Source organism: Coturnix japonica, chromosome 1, assembly GCF_054131305.1.
Source record: "Coturnix japonica strain WE chromosome 1, WE-NBRP24, whole genome shotgun sequence".
NCBI classification, from domain to species: domain Eukaryota; kingdom Metazoa; phylum Chordata; class Aves; order Galliformes; family Phasianidae; genus Coturnix; species Coturnix japonica.
In genome coordinates, this window is record NC_140663.1 from 25,159,836 (window position 1) to 25,175,185 (window position 15,350).

Sequence of the window (15,350 nt, forward strand, 5' to 3'; positions counted from 1 at the left end):
CTCCATTTCTTCCCTTTTCATGCTCATATTCCTTCCCTGCTTCTTCCTCATGGTAGTCTTTAGGCTTCTCATCTTTCTCTCCCTCGCCTTTCTTTTCATGCACTTATTCCTTCTTCCTTCTTCCCTCGTTGTGCACTTTAGGCTTCTCGTGTTTCTCCATTGCCTTTCATTTCATGCTCCTTCTCCTTTCCTGCCTTTCCCTGCTTTTTCCTATCTTGTCGCCCTATATCTAGCCTTCACTGACTTCGTCTTCACTTACCTCATGTGATCTCCTTTGTTTGACTCATTTCGTTTCCTTCTTGTTTAACGCATGCCTCATCTTTTCTCTTTCCATAGTTGCTCGTTGGACTTACTGTGCTTTCTCCATTGCAGAGATGGGTTCACTCCTCCTTGTTTTTCTTGCGTCTTCCGAAGTGGTGGTCTTCGGGCTTCACGTCTGATGGCTGGGTAGATCCATGCCCGGTAGCTACCCTTTCCTCCTTCCCGGCATGACTGGAAGCGCTTTCTGTGTTCCAGAGAGATGCTTCTTCTGGCTAGCAGCCCCGGACTCCTCAGGGGGAGGTAGCGCACAAGTTCCATCACTCGTAGAGGTTGCAGCATGCCCAGTAGCTACCCTTTCCTCCTCCCAGGCACGGATGCCCAGCCATGTGACGCCTTCTTGGTTCGTTTTCAGGCTTTTACCATTACAGCCTTTCTTTTCATGCTCTTTTCCCTTCTCTGCCTTTCCCTTCTATGCACACTTGCCTCTTCCTTTCCTCTGACCATACCTTCACCTGCATCTTGTGATCTCTCTTGCTTGTTTGTCTCTTTTCTCTTCCCTCTTCTTTAACTCAAGCCTCGTCTCTCTTTACTTACCTGCTCAAAGCATTTGCAGGACTTTCTCAATTGCACGGATGGGATAACTCCACCTGGTTGTTCTTGCGTCTTCCTGGGTGGCCGACATAACGCTTCTCATTTTTCTCTCCATTTCTTCCCTTTTCATGCTCATATTCCTTCCCTGCTTCTTCCTCATGGTAGTCTTTAGGCTTCTCATCTTTCTCTCCCTCGCCTTTCTTTTCATGCACTTATTCCTTCTTCCTTCTTCCCTCGTTGTGCACTTTAGGCTTCTCGTGTTTCTCCATTGCCTTTCATTTCATGCTCCTTTTCCTTTCCTGCCTTTCCCTGTTTTTTCCTTTCTTGTCGCCCTATATCTAACCTTCACTGACTTCGTCTTCACTTACCTCATGTGATCTCCTTTGTTTGACTCATTTCATTTCCTTCTTGTTTAACGCATGCCTCATCTTTTCTCTTTCCATAGTTGCTCGTTGGACTTACTGTGCTTTCTCCATTGCAGAGATGGGTTCACTCCTCCTTGTTTTTCTTGCGTCTTCCGAAGTGGTGGTCTTCGGGCTTCACGTCTGATGTCTGGGTAGATCCATGCCCGGTAGCTACCCTTTCCTCCTTCCCGGCATGACTGGAAGCGCTTTCTGTGTTCCAGAGAGATGCTTCTTCTGCCTAGCAGCCCCAGACTCCTATGGGGGAGGTAGCGCACAAGTTCCATCACTCGTAGAGGTTGCAGCATGCCCAGTAGCTACCCTTTCCTCCTCCCAGGCATGGATGCCCAGCCATGTGACGCCTTCTTGGTTCTTTTTCAGGCTTTTACCATTACAGCCTTTTTTTTTCATGCTCTTTTTCCTTCTCTGCCTTTCCCTTCTATGCACACTTGCCTCTTCCTTTCCTCTGACCATACCTTCACCTGCATCTTGTGATCTCTCTTGCTTTTTTGTCTCTTTTCTCTTCCCTCTTCTTTAACTCAAGCCTCGTCTCTCTTTACTTACCTGCTCAAAGCATTTGCAGGACTTTCTCAATTGCACGGATGGGATAACTCCACCTGGTTGTTCTTGCGTCTTCCTGGGTGGCCGACATAACGCTTCTCATCTTTCTCTCCATTTCTTCCCTTTTCATGCTCATATTCCTTCCCTGCTTCTTCCTCATGGTAGTCTTTAGGCTTCTCATCTTTCTCTCCCTCGCCTTTCTTTTCATGCACTTATTCCTTCTTCCTTCTTCCCTCGTTGTGCACTTTAGGCTTCTCGTGTTTCTACATTGCCTTTCATTTCATGCTCCTTCTCCTTTCCTGCCTTTCCCTGCTTTTTCCTATCTTGTCGCCCTATATCTAGCCTTCACTGACTTCGTCTTCACTTACCTCATGTGATCTCCTTTGTTTGACTCATTTCGTTTCCTTCTTGTTTAACGCATGCCTCATCTTTTCTCTTTCCATAGTTGCTCGTTGGACTTACTGTGCTTTCTCCATTGCAGAGATGGGTTCACTCCTCCTTGTTTTTCTTGCGTCTTCCGAAGTGGTGGTCTTCGGGCTTCACGTCTGATGGCTGGGTAGATCCATGCCCGGTAGCTACCCTTTCCTCCTTCCCGGCATGACTGGAAGCGCTTTCTGTGTTCCAGAGAGATGCTTCTTCTGGCTAGCAGCCCCGGACTCCTCAGGGGGAGGTAGCGCACAAGTTCCATCACTCGTAGAGGTTGCAGCATGCCCAGTAGCTACCCTTTCCTCCTCCCAGGCATGGATGCCCAGCCATGTGACGCCTTCTTGGTTCGTTTTCAGGCTTTTACCATTACAGCCTTTCTTTTCATGCTCTTTTTCCTTCTCTGCCTTTCCCTTCTATGCACACTTGCCTCTTCCTTTCCTCTGACCATACCTTCACCTGCATCTTGTGATCTCTCTTGCTTGTTTGTCTCTTTTCTCTTCCCTCTTCTTTAACTCAAGCCTCGTCTCTCTTTACTTACCTGCTCAAAGCATTTGCAGGACTTTCTCAATTGCATGGATGGGATAACTCCACCTGGTTGTTCTTGCGTCTTCCTGGGTGGCCGACATAACGCTTCTCATCTTTCTCTCCATTTCTTCCCTTTTCATGCTCATATTCCTTCCCTGCTTCTTCCTCATGGTAGTCTTTAGGCTTCTCATCTTTCTCTCCCTCGCCTTTCTTTTCATGCACTTATTCCTTCTTCCTTCTTCCCTCGTTGTGCACTTTAGGCTTCTCGTGTTTCTCCATTGCCTTTCATTTCATGCTCCTTCTCCTTTCCTGCCTTTCCCTGCTTTTTCCTATCTTGTCGCCCTATATCTAGCCTTCACTGACTTCGTCTTCACTTACCTCATGTGATCTCCTTTGTTTGACTCATTTTGTTTCCTTCTTGTTTAACGCATGCCTCATCTTTTCTCTTTCCATAGTTGCTCGTTGGACTTACTGTGCTTTCTCCATTGCAGAGATGGGTTCACTCCTCCTTGTTTTTCTTGCGTCTTCCGAAGTGGTGGTCTTCGGGCTTCACGTCTGATGGCTGGGTAGATCCATGCCCGGTAGCTACCCTTTCCTCCTTCCCGGCATGACTGGAAGCGCTTTCTGTGTTCCAGAGAGATGCTTCTTCTGGCTAGCAGCCCCGGACTCCTCAGGGGGAGGTAGCGCACAAGTTCCATCACTCGTAGAGGTTGCAGCATGCCCAGTAGCTACCCTTTCCTCCTCCCAGGCATGGATGCCCAGCCATGTGACGCCTTCTTGGTTCGTTTTCAGGCTTTTACCATTACAGCCTTTCTTTTCATGCTCTTTTTCCTTCTCTGCCTTTCCCTTCTATGCACACTTGCCTCTTCCTTTCCTCTGACCATACCTTCACCTGCATCTTGTGATCTCTCTTGCTTGTTTGTCTCTTTTCTCTTCCCTCTTCTTTAACTCAAGCCTCGTCTCTCTTTACTTACCTGCTCAAAGCATTTGCAGGACTTTCTCAATTGCACGGATGGGATAACTCCACCTGGTTGTTCTTGCGTCTTCCTGGGTGGCCGACATAACGCTTCTCATCTTTCTCTCCATTTCTTCCCTTTTCATGCTCATATTCCTTCCCTGCTTCTTCCTCATGGTAGTCTTTAGGCTTCTCATCTTTCTCTCCCTCGCCTTTCTTTTCATGCACTTATTCCTTCTTCCTTCTTCCCTCGTTGTGCACTTTAGGCTTCTCGTGTTTCTCCATTGCCTTTCATTTCATGCTCCTTTTCCTTTCCTGCCTTTCCCTGCTTTTTCCTATCTTGTCGCCCTATATCTAGCCTTCACTGACTTCGTCTTCACTTATCTCATGTGATCTCCTTTGTTTGACTCATTTTGTTTCCTTCTTGTTTAACGCATGCCTCATCTTTTCTCTTTCCATAGTTGCTCGTTGGACTTACTGTGCTTTCTCCATTGCAGAGATGGGTTCACTCCTCCTTGTTTTTCTTGCGTCTTCCGAAGTGGTGGTCTTCGGGCTTCACGTCTGATGGCTGGGTAGATCCATGCCCGGAAGCTACCCTTTCCTCCTTCCCGGCATGACTGGAAGCGCTTTCTGTGTTCCAGAGAGATGCTTCTTCTGGCTAGCAGCCCCGGACTCCTCAGGGGGAGGTAGCGCACAAGTTCCATCACTCGTAGAGGTTGCAGCATGCCCAGTAGCTACCCTTTCCTCCTCCCAGGCATGGATGCCCAGCCATGTGACGCCTTCTTGGTTCGTTTTCAGGCTTTTACCATTACAGCCTTTCTTTTCATGCTCTTTTTCCTTCTCTGCCTTTCCCTTCTATGCACACTTGCCTCTTCCTTTCCTCTGACCATACCTTCACCTGCATCTTGTGATCTCTCTTGCTTGTTTGTCTCTTTTCTCTTCCCTCTTCTTTAACTCAAGCCTCGTCTCTCTTTACTTACCTGCTCAAAGCATTTGCAGGACTTTCTCAATTGCACGGATGGGATAACTCCACCTGGTTGTTCTTGCGTCTTCCTGGGTGGCCGACATAACGCTTCTCATCTTTCTCTCCATTTCTTCCCTTTTCATGCTCATATTCCTTCCCTGCTTCTTCCTCATGGTAGTCTTTAGGCTTCTCATCTTTCTCTCCCTCGCCTTTCTTTTCATGCACTTATTCCTTCTTCCTTCTTCCCTCGTTGTGCACTTTAGGCTTCTCGTGTTTCTCCATTGCCTTTCATTTCATGCTCCTTTTCCTTTCCTGCCTTTCCCTGCTTTTTCCTATCTTGTCGCCCTATATCTAGCCTTCACTGACTTCGTCTTCACTTATCTCATGTGATCTCCTTTGTTTGACTCATTTTGTTTCCTTCTTGTTTAACGCATGCCTCATCTTTTCTCTTTCCATAGTTGCTCGTTGGACTTACTGTGCTTTCTCCATTGCAGAGATGGGTTCACTCCTCCTTGTTTTTCTTGCGTCTTCCGAAGTGGTGGTCTTCGGGCTTCACGTCTGATGGCTGGGTAGATCCATGCCCGGTAGCTACCCTTTCCTCCTTCCCGGCATGACTGGAAGCGCTTTCTGTGTTCCAGAGAGATGCTTCTTCTGGCTAGCAGCCCCGGACTCCTATGGGGGAGGTAGCGCACAAGTTCCATCACTCGTAGAGGTTGCAGCATGCCCAGTAGCTACCCTTTCCTCCTCCCAGGCATGGATGCCCAGCCATGTGACGCCTTCTTGGTTCGTTTTCAGGCTTTTACCATTACAGCCTTTCTTTTCATGCTCTTTTTCCTTCTCTGCCTTTCCCTTCTATGCACACTTGCCTCTTCCTTTCCTCTGACCATACCTTCACCTGCATCTTGTGATCTCTCTTGCTTGTTTGTCTCTTTTCTCTTCCCTCTTCTTTAACTCAAGCCTCTTCTCTCTTTACTTACCTGCTCAAAGCATTTGCAGGACTTTCTCAATTGCACGGATGGGATAACTCCACCTGGTTGTTCTTGCGTCTTCCTGGGTGGCCGACATAACGCGTCTCATCTTTCTCTCCATTTCTTCCCTTTTCATGCTCATATTCCTTCCCTGCTTCTTCCTCATGGTAGTCTTTAGGCTTCTCATCTTTCTCTCCCTCACCTTTCTTTTCATGCACTTATTCCTTCTTCCTTCTTCCCTCGTTGTGCACTTTAGGCTTCTCGTGTTTCTCCATTGCATTTCATTTCATGCTCCTTTTCCTTTCCTGCCTTTCCCTGTTTTTTCCTATTTTGTCGCCCTATATCTAGCCTTCACTGACTTCGTCTTCACTTACCTCATGTGATCTCCTTTGTTTGACTCATTTCATTTCCTTCTTGTTTAACGCATGCCTCAGCTTTTCTCTTTCCATAGTTGCTCGTTGGACTTACTGTGCTTTCTCCATTGCAGAGATGGGTTCACTCCACCTTGTTTTTCTTGCGTCTTCCGAAGTGGTGGTCTTCGGGCTTCACGTCTGATGGCTGGGTAGATCCATGCCCGGTAGCTACCCTTTCCTCCTTCCCGGCATGACCGGAAGCGCATTCTGTGTTCCAGAGAGATGCTTCTTCTGGCTAGCAGCCCCGGACTCCTCAGGGGGAGGTAGCGCACAAGTTCCATCACTCGTAGAGGTTGCAGCATGCCCAGTAGCTACCCTTTCCTCCTCCCAGGCATGGATGCCCAGCCATGTGACGCCTTCTTGGTTCGTTTTCAGGCTTTTACCATTACAGCCTTTCTTTTCATGCTCTTTTTCCTTCTCTGCCTTTCCCTTCTATGCACACTTGCCTCTTCCTTTCCTCTGACCATACCTTCACCTGCATCTTGTGATCTCTCTTGCTTGTTTGTCTCTTTTCTCTTCCCTCTTCTTTAACTCAAGCCTCGTAAGTCTTTACTTACCTGCTCAAAGCATTTGCAGGACTTTCTCAATTGCATGGATGGGATAACTCCACCTGGTTGTTCTTGCGTCTTCCTGGGTGGCCGACATAACGCTTCTCATCTTTCTCTCCATTTCTTCCCTTTTCATGCTCATATTCCTTCCCTGCTTCTTCCTCATGGTAGTCTTTAGGCTTCTCATCTTTCTCTCCCTCGCCTTTCTTTTCATGCACTTATTCCTTCTTCCTTCTTCCCTCGTTGTGCACTTTAGGCTTCTCGTGTTTCTCCATTGCCTTTCATTTCATGCTCCGTCTCCTTTCCTGCCTTTCCCTGCTTTTTCCTATCTTGTCGCCCTATATCTAGCCTTCACTGACTTCGTCTTCACTTACCTCATGTGATCTCCTTTGTTTGACTCATTTTGTTTCCTTCTTGTTTAACGCATGCCTCATCTTTTCTCTTTCCATAGTTGCTCGTTGGACTTACTGTGCTTTCTCCATTGCAGAGATGGGTTCACTCCTCCTTGCTTTTCTTGCGTCTTCCGAAGTGGTGGTCTTCGGGCTTCACGTCTGATGGCTGGGTAGATCCATGCCCGGTAGCTACCCTTTCCTTCTTTCCCGGCATGACTGGAAGCGCTTTCTGTGTTCCAGAGAGATGCTTCTTCTGGCTAGCAGCCCCGGACTCCTCAGGGGGAGGTAGCGCACAAGTTCCATCACTCGTAGAGGTTGCAGCATGCCCAGTAGCTACCCTTTCCTCCTCCCAGGCATGGATGCCCAGCCATGTGACGCCTTCTTGGTTCGTTTTCAGGCTTTTACCATTACAGCCTTTCTTTTCATGCTCTTTTTCCTTCTCTGCCTTTCCCTTCTATGCACACTTGCCTCTTCCTTTCCTCTGACCATACCTTCACCTGCATCTTGTGATCTCTCTTGCTTGTTTGTCTCTTTTCTCTTCCCTCTTCTTTAACTCAATCCTCGTCTCTCTTTACTTACCTGCTCAAAGCATTTGCAGGACTTTCTCAATTGCACGGATGGGATAACTCCACCTGGTTGTTCTTGCGTCTTCCTGGGTGGCCAACATAACGCTTCTCATCTTTCTCTCCATTTCTTCCCTTTTCATGCTCATATTCCTTTCCTGCTTCTTCCTCATGGTAGTCTTTAGGCTTCTCATCTTTCTCTCCCTCGCCTTTCTTTTCATGCACTTATTCCTTCTTCCTTCTTCCCTCGTTGTGCACTTTAGGCTTCTCGTGTTTCTCCATTGCCTTTCATTTCATGCTCCTTTTCCTTTCCTGCCTTTCCCGGTTTTTTCCTATCTTGTCACCCTATATCTAGCCTTCACTGACTTCGTCTTCACTTACCTCATGTGATCTCCTTTGTTTGACTCATTTCGTTTCCTTCTTGTTTAACGCATGCCTCATCTTTTCTCTTTCCATAGTTGCTCGTTGGACTTACTGTGCTTTCTCCATTGCAGAGATGGGTTCACTCCTCCTTGTTTTTCTTGCGTCTTCCGAAGTGGTGGTCTTCGGGCTTCACGTCTGATGGCTGGGTAGATCCATGCCCGGTAGCTACCCTTTCCTCCTTCCCGGCATGACTGGAAGCGCTTTCTGTGTTCCAGAGAGATGCTTCTTCTGCCTAGCAGCCCCGGACTCCTCAATGGGAGGTAGCGCACAAGTTCCATCACTCGTAGAGGTTGCAGCATGCCCAGTAGCTACCCTTTCCTCCTCCCAGGCATGGATGCCCAGCCATGTGACGCCTTCTTGGTTCGTTTTCAGGCTTTTACCATTACAGCCTTTCTTTTCATGCTCTTTTTCCTTCTCTGCCTTTCCCTTCTATGCACACTTGCCTCTTCCTTTCCTCTGACCATACCTTCACCTGCATCTTGTGATCTCTCTTGCTTGTTTGTCTCTTTTCTCTTCCCTCCTCTTTAACTAAAGCCTCGTCTCTCTTTACTTACCTGCTCAAAGCATTTGCAGGACTTTCTCAATTGCACGGATGGGATAACTCCACCTGGTTGTTCTTGCGTCTTCCTGGGTGGCCGACATAACGCTTCTCATCTTTCTCTCCATTTCTTCCCTTTTCATGCTCATATTCCTTTCCTGCTTCTTCCTCATGGTAGTCTTTAGGCTTCTCATCTTTCTCTCCCTCGCCTTTCTTTTCATGCACTTATTCCTTCTTCCTTCTTCCCTCGTTGTGCACTTTAGGCTTCTCGTGTTTCTCCATTGCCTTTCATTTCATGCTCCTTTTCCTTTCCTGCCTTTCCCGGTTTTTTCCTATCTTGTCACCCTATATCTAGCCTTCACTGACTTCGTCTTCACTTACCTCATGTGATCTCCTTTGTTTGACTCATTTCGTTTCCTTCTTGTTTAACGCATGCCTCATCTTTTCTCTTTCCATAGTTGCTCGTTGGACTTACTGTGCTTTCTCCATTGCAGAGATGGGTTCACTCCTCCTTGTTTTTCTTGCGTCTTCCGAAGTGGTGGTCTTCGGGCTTCACGTCTGATGGCTGGGTAGATCCATGCCCGGTAGCTACCCTTTCCTCCTTCCCGGCATGACTGGAAGCGCTTTCTGTGTTCCAGAGAGATGCTTCTTCTGCCTAGCAGCCCCGGACTCCTCAATGGGAGGTAGCGCACAAGTTCCATCACTCGTAGAGGTTGCAGCATGCCCAGTAGCTACACTTTCCTCCTCCCAGGCATGGATGCCCAGCCATGTGACGCCTTCTTGGTTCGTTTTCAGGCTTTTACCATTACAGCCTTTCTTTTCATGCTCTTTTTCCTTCTCTGCCTTTCCCTTCTATGCACACTTGCCTCTTCCTTTCCTCTGACCATACCTTCACCTGCATCTTGTGATCTCTCTTGCTTGTTTGTCTCTTTTCTCTTCCCTCCTCTTTAACTCAAGCCTCGTCTCTCTTTACTTACCTGCTCAAAGCATTTGCAGGACTTTCTCAATTGCATGGATGGGATAACTCCACCTGGTTGTTCTTGCGTCTTCCTGGGTGGCCGACATAACGCTTCTCATCTTTCTCTCCATTTCTTCCCTTTTCATGCTCATATTCCTTCCCTGCTTCTTCCTCATGGTAGTCTTTAGGCTTCTCATCTTTCTCTCCCTCGCCTTTCTTTTCATGCACTTATTCCTTCTTCCTTCTTCCCTCGTTGTGCACTTTAGGCTTCTCGTGTTTCTCCATTGCCTTTCATTTCATGCTCCTTTTCCTTTCCTGCCTTTCCCTGCTTTTTCCTATCTTGTCGCCCTATATCTAGCCTTCACTGACTTCGTCTTCACTTACCTCATGTGATCTCCTTTGTTTGACTCATTTCGTTTCCTTCTTGTTTAACGCATGCCTCATCTTTTCTCTTTCCATAGTTGCTCGTTGGACTTACTGTGCTTTCTCCATTGCAGAGATGGGTTCACTCCTCCTTGTTTTTCTTGCGTCTTCCGAAGTGGTGGTCTTCGGGCTTCACGTCTGATGGCTGGGTAGATCCATGCCCGGTAGCTACCCTTTCCTCCTTCCCGGCATGACTGGAAGCGCTTTCTGTGTTCCAGAGAGATGCTTCTTCTGGCTAGCAGCCCCGGACTCCTCAGGGGGAGGTAGCGCACAAGTTCCATCACTCGTAGAGGTTGCAGCATGCCCAGTAGCTACCCTTTCCTCCTCCCAGGCATGGATGCCCAGCCATGTGACGCCTTCTTGGTTCGTTTTCAGGCTTTTACCATTACAGCCTTTCTTTTCATGCTCTTTTTCCTTCTCTGCCTTTCCCTTCTATGCACACTTGCCTCTTCCTTTCCTCTGACCATACCTTCACCTGCATCTTGTGATCTCTCTTGCTTGTTTGTCTCTTTTCTCTTCCCTCTTCTTTAACTCAAGCCTCGTCTCTCTTTACTTACCTGCTCAAAGCATTTGCAGGACTTTCTCAATTGCACGGATGGGATAACTCCACCTGGTTGTTCTTGCGTCTTCCTGGGTGGCCGACATAACGCTTCTCATCTTTCTCTCCATTTCTTCCCTTTTCATGCTCATATTCCTTCCCTGCTTCTTCCTCATGGTAGTCTTTAGGCTTCTCATCTTTCTCTCCCTCGCCTTTCTTTTCATGCACTTATTCCTTCTTCCTTCTTCCCTCGTTGTGCACTTTAGGCTTCTCGTGTTTCTCCATTGCCTTTCATTTCATGCTCCTTTTCCTTTCCTGCCTTTCCCTGCTTTTTCCTATCTTGTCGCCCTATATCTAGCCTTCACTGACTTCGTCTTCACTTACCTCATGTGATCTCCTTTGTTTGACTCATTTCGTTTCCTTCTTGTTTAACGCATGCCTCATCTTTTCTCTTTCCATAGTTGCTCGTTGGACTTACTGTGCTTTCTCCATTGCAGAGATGGGTTCACTCCTCCTTGTTTTTCTTGCTTCTTCCGATGTGGCGGACTTCGGGCTTCCCGTATTATGGCTGGGTAGATCCATGCCCGGTAGCTACCCTTTCCTCTTTCCCGGCATGACTGGAAGCGCTTTCTGTGTTCCAGAGAGATGCTTCTTTTGGCTAGCAGCCCCGGACTACTCAGGGGGAGGTAACGCACAAGTTCCATCATTCGTAGAGGTTGCAGCATGCCCAGTAGCTACCCTTTCCTCCTCCCAGGCATGGATGCCCAGCCATGTGACGCCTTCTTGGTTCGTTTTCAGGCTTTTACCATTACAGCCTTTCTTTTCATGCTCTTTTTCCTTCTCTGCCTTTCCCTTCTATGCACACTTGCCTCTTCCTTTCCTCTGACCATACCTTCACCTGCATCTTGTGATCTCTCTTGCTTGTTTGTCTCTTTTCTCTTCCCTCGTCTTTAACTCAAGCCTCTTCTCTCTTTACTTACCTGCTCAAAGCATTTGCAGGACTTTCACAATTGCACGGATGGGATAACTCCACCTGGTTGTTCTTGCGTCTTCCTGGGTGGCCGACATAACGCGTCTCATCTTTCCCTCCATTTCTTCCCTTTTCATGCTCATATTCCTTCCCTGCTTCTTCCTCATGGTAGTCTTTAGGCTTCTCATCTTTCTCTCCCTCACCTTTCTTTTCATGCACTTATTCCTTCTTCCTTCTTCCCTCGTTGTGCACTTTAGGCTTCTCGTGTTTCTCCATTGCCTTTCATTTCATGCTCCTTATCCTTTCCTGCCTTTCCCTGTTTTTTCCTATCTTGTCGCCCTATATCTAGCCTTCACTGACTTCGTCTTCACTTACCTCATGTGATCTCCTTTGTTTGACTCATTTTGTTTCCTTCTTGTTTAACGCATACCTCATCTTTTCTCTTTCCATAGTTGCTCGTTGGACTTACTGTGCTTTCTCCATTGCAGAGATGGGTTCACTCCTCCTTGTTTTTCTTGCGTCTTCCGAAGTGGTGGTCTTCGGGCTTCACGTCTGATGGCTGGGTAGATCCATGCCCGGTAGCTACCCTTTCCTCCTTCCAGGCATGACTGGAAGCGCTTTCTGTGTTCCAGAGAGATGCTTCTTCTGGCTAGCAGCCCCGGACTCCTCAGGGGGAGGTAGCGCACAAGTTCCATCACTCGTAGAGGTTGCAGCATGCCCAGTAGCTACCCTTTCCTCCTCCCAGGCATGGATGCCCAGCCATGTGACACCTTCTTGGTTCGTTTTCAGGCTTTTACCATTACAGCCTTTCTTTTCATGCTCTTTTTCCTTCTCTGCCTTTCCCTTCTATGCACACTTGCCTCTTCCTTTCCTCTGACCATACCTTCACCTGCATCTTGTGATCTCTCTTGCTTGTTTGTCTCTTTTCTCTTCCCTCTTCTTTAACTCAATCCTCATCTCTCTTTACTTACCTGCTCAAAGCATTTGCAGGACTTTCTCAATTGCACGGATGGGATAACTCCACCTGGTTGTTCTTGCGTCTTCCTGGGTGGCCGACATAACGCTTCTCATCTTTCTCTCCATTTCTTCCCTTTTCATGCTCATATTCCTTCCCTGCTTCTTCCTCATGGTAGTCTTTAGGCTTCTCATCTTTCTCTCCCTCGCCTTTCTTTTCATGCACTTATTCCTTCTTCCTTCTTCCCTCGTTGTGCACTTTAGGCTTCTCGTGTTTCTCCATTGCCTTTCATTTCATGCTCCTTTTCCTTTCCTGCCTTTCCTGCTTTTTCCTATCTTGTCGCCCTATATCTAGCCTTCACTGACTTCGTCTTCACTTACCTCATGTGATCTCCTTTGTTTGACTCATTTCGTTTCCTTCTTGTTTAACGCATGCCTCATCTTTTCTCTTTCCATAGTTGCTCGTTGGACTTACTGTGCTTTCTCCATTGCAGAGATGGGTTCACTCCTCCTTGTTTTTCTTGCGTCTTCCGAAGTGGTGGTCTTCGGGCTTCACGTCTGATGGCTGGGTAGATCCATGCCCGGTAGCTACCCTTTCCTCCTTCCCGGCATGACTGGAAGCGCTTTCTGTGTTCCAGAGAGATGCTTCTTCTGGCTAGCAGCCCCGGACTCCTCAGGGGGAGGTAGCGCACAAGTTCCATCACTCGTAGAGGTTGCAGCATGCCCAGTAGCTACCCTTTCCTCCTCCCAGGCATGGATGCCCAGCCATGTGACGCCTTCTTGGTTCGTTTTCAGGCTTTTACCATTACAGCCTTTCTTTTCATGCTCTTTTTCCTTCTCTGCCTTTCCCTTCTATGCACACTTGCCTCTTCCTTTCCTCTGACCATACCTTCACCTGCATCTTGTGATCTCTCTTGCTTGTTTGTCTCTTTTCTCTTCCCTCTTCTTTAACTCAAGCCTCGTCTCTCTTTACTTACCTGCTCAAAGCATTTGCAGGACTTTCTCAATTGCACGGATGGGATAACTCCACCTGGTTGTTCTTGCGTCTTCCTGGGTGGCCGACATAACGCTTCTCATCTTTCTCTCCATTTCTTCCCTTTTCATGCTCATATTCCTTCCCTGCTTCTTCCTCATGGTAGTCTTTAGGCTTCTCATCTTTCTCTCCCTCGCCTTTCTTTTCATGCACTTATTCCTTCTTCCTTCTTCCCTCGTTGTGCACTTTAGGCTTCTCGTGTTTCTCCATTGCCTTTCATTTCATGCTCCTTTTCCTTTCCTGCCTTTCCCTGCTTTTTCCTATCTTGTCGCCCTATATCTAGCCTTCACTGACTTCGTCTTCACTTACCTCATGTGATCTCCTTTGTTTGACTCATTTCGTTTCCTTCTTGTTTAACGCATGCCTCATCTTTTCTCTTTCCATAGTTGCTCGTTGGACTTACTGTGCTTTCTCCATTGCAGAGATGGGTTCACTCCTCCTTGTTTTTCTTGCTTCTTCCGATGTGGCGGACTTCGGGCTTCCCGTATTATGGCTGGGTAGATCCATGCCCGGTAGCTACCCTTTCCTCTTTCCCGGCATGACTGGAAGCGCTTTCTGTGTTCCAGAGAGATGCTTCTTTTGGCTAGCAGCCCCGGACTACTCAGGGGGAGGTAACGCACAAGTTCCATCATTCGTAGAGGTTGCAGCATGCCCAGTAGCTACCCTTTCCTCCTCCCAGGCATGGATGCCCAGCCATGTGACGCCTTCTTGGTTCGTTTTCAGGCTTTTACCATTACAGCCTTTCTTTTCATGCTCTTTTTCCTTCTCTGCCTTTCCCTTCTATGCACACTTGCCTCTTCCTTTCCTCTGACCATACCTTCACCTGCATCTTGTGATCTCTCTTGCTTGTTTGTCTCTTTTCTCTTCCCTCGTCTTTAACTCAAGCCTCTTCTCTCTTTACTTACCTGCTCAAAGCATTTGCAGGACTTTCACAATTGCACGGATGGGATAACTCCACCTGGTTGTTCTTGCGTCTTCCTGGGTGGCCGACATAACGCGTCTCATCTTTCTCTCCATTTCTTCCCTTTTCATGCTCATATTCCTTCCCTGCTTCTTCCTCATGGTAGTCTTTAGGCTTCTCATCTTTCTCTCCCTCACCTTTCTTTTCATGCACTTATTCCTTCTTCCTTCTTCCCTCGTTGTGCACTTTAGGCTTCTCGTGTTTCTCCATTGCCTTTCATTTCATGCTCCTTATCCTTTCCTGCCTTTCCCTGTTTTTTCCTATCTTGTCGCCCTATATCTAGCCTTCACTGACTTCGTCTTCACTTACCTCATGTGATCTCCTTTGTTTGACTCATTTTGTTTCCTTCTTGTTTAACGCATACCTCATCTTTTCTCTTTCCATAGTTGCTCGTTGGACTTACTGTGCTTTCTCCATTGCAGAGATGGGTTCACTCCTCCTTGTTTTTCTTGCGTCTTCCGAAGTGGTGGTCTTCGGGCTTCACGTCTGATGGCTGGGTAGATCCATGCCCGGTAGCTACCCTTTCCTCCTTCCAGGCATGACTGGAAGCGCTTTCTGTGTTCCAGAGAGATGCTTCTTCTGGCTAGCAGCCCCGGACTCCTCAGGGGGAGGTAGCGCACAAGTTCCATCACTCGTAGAGGTTGCAGCATGCCCAGTAGCTACCCTTTCCTCCTCCCAGGCATGGATGCCCAGCCATGTGACACCTTCTTGGTTCGTTTTCAGGCTTTTACCATTACAGCCTTTCTTTTCATGCTCTTTTTCCTTCTCTGCCTTTCCCTTCTATGCACACTTGCCTCTTCCTTTCCTCTGACCATACCTTCACCTGCATCTTGTGATCTCTCTTGCTTGTTTGTCTCTTTTCTCTTCCCTCTTCTTTAACTCAATCCTCATCTCTCTTTACTTACCTGCTCAAAGCATTTGCAGGACTTTCTCAATTGCACGGATGGGATAACTCCACCTGGTTGTTCTTGCGTCTTCCTGGGT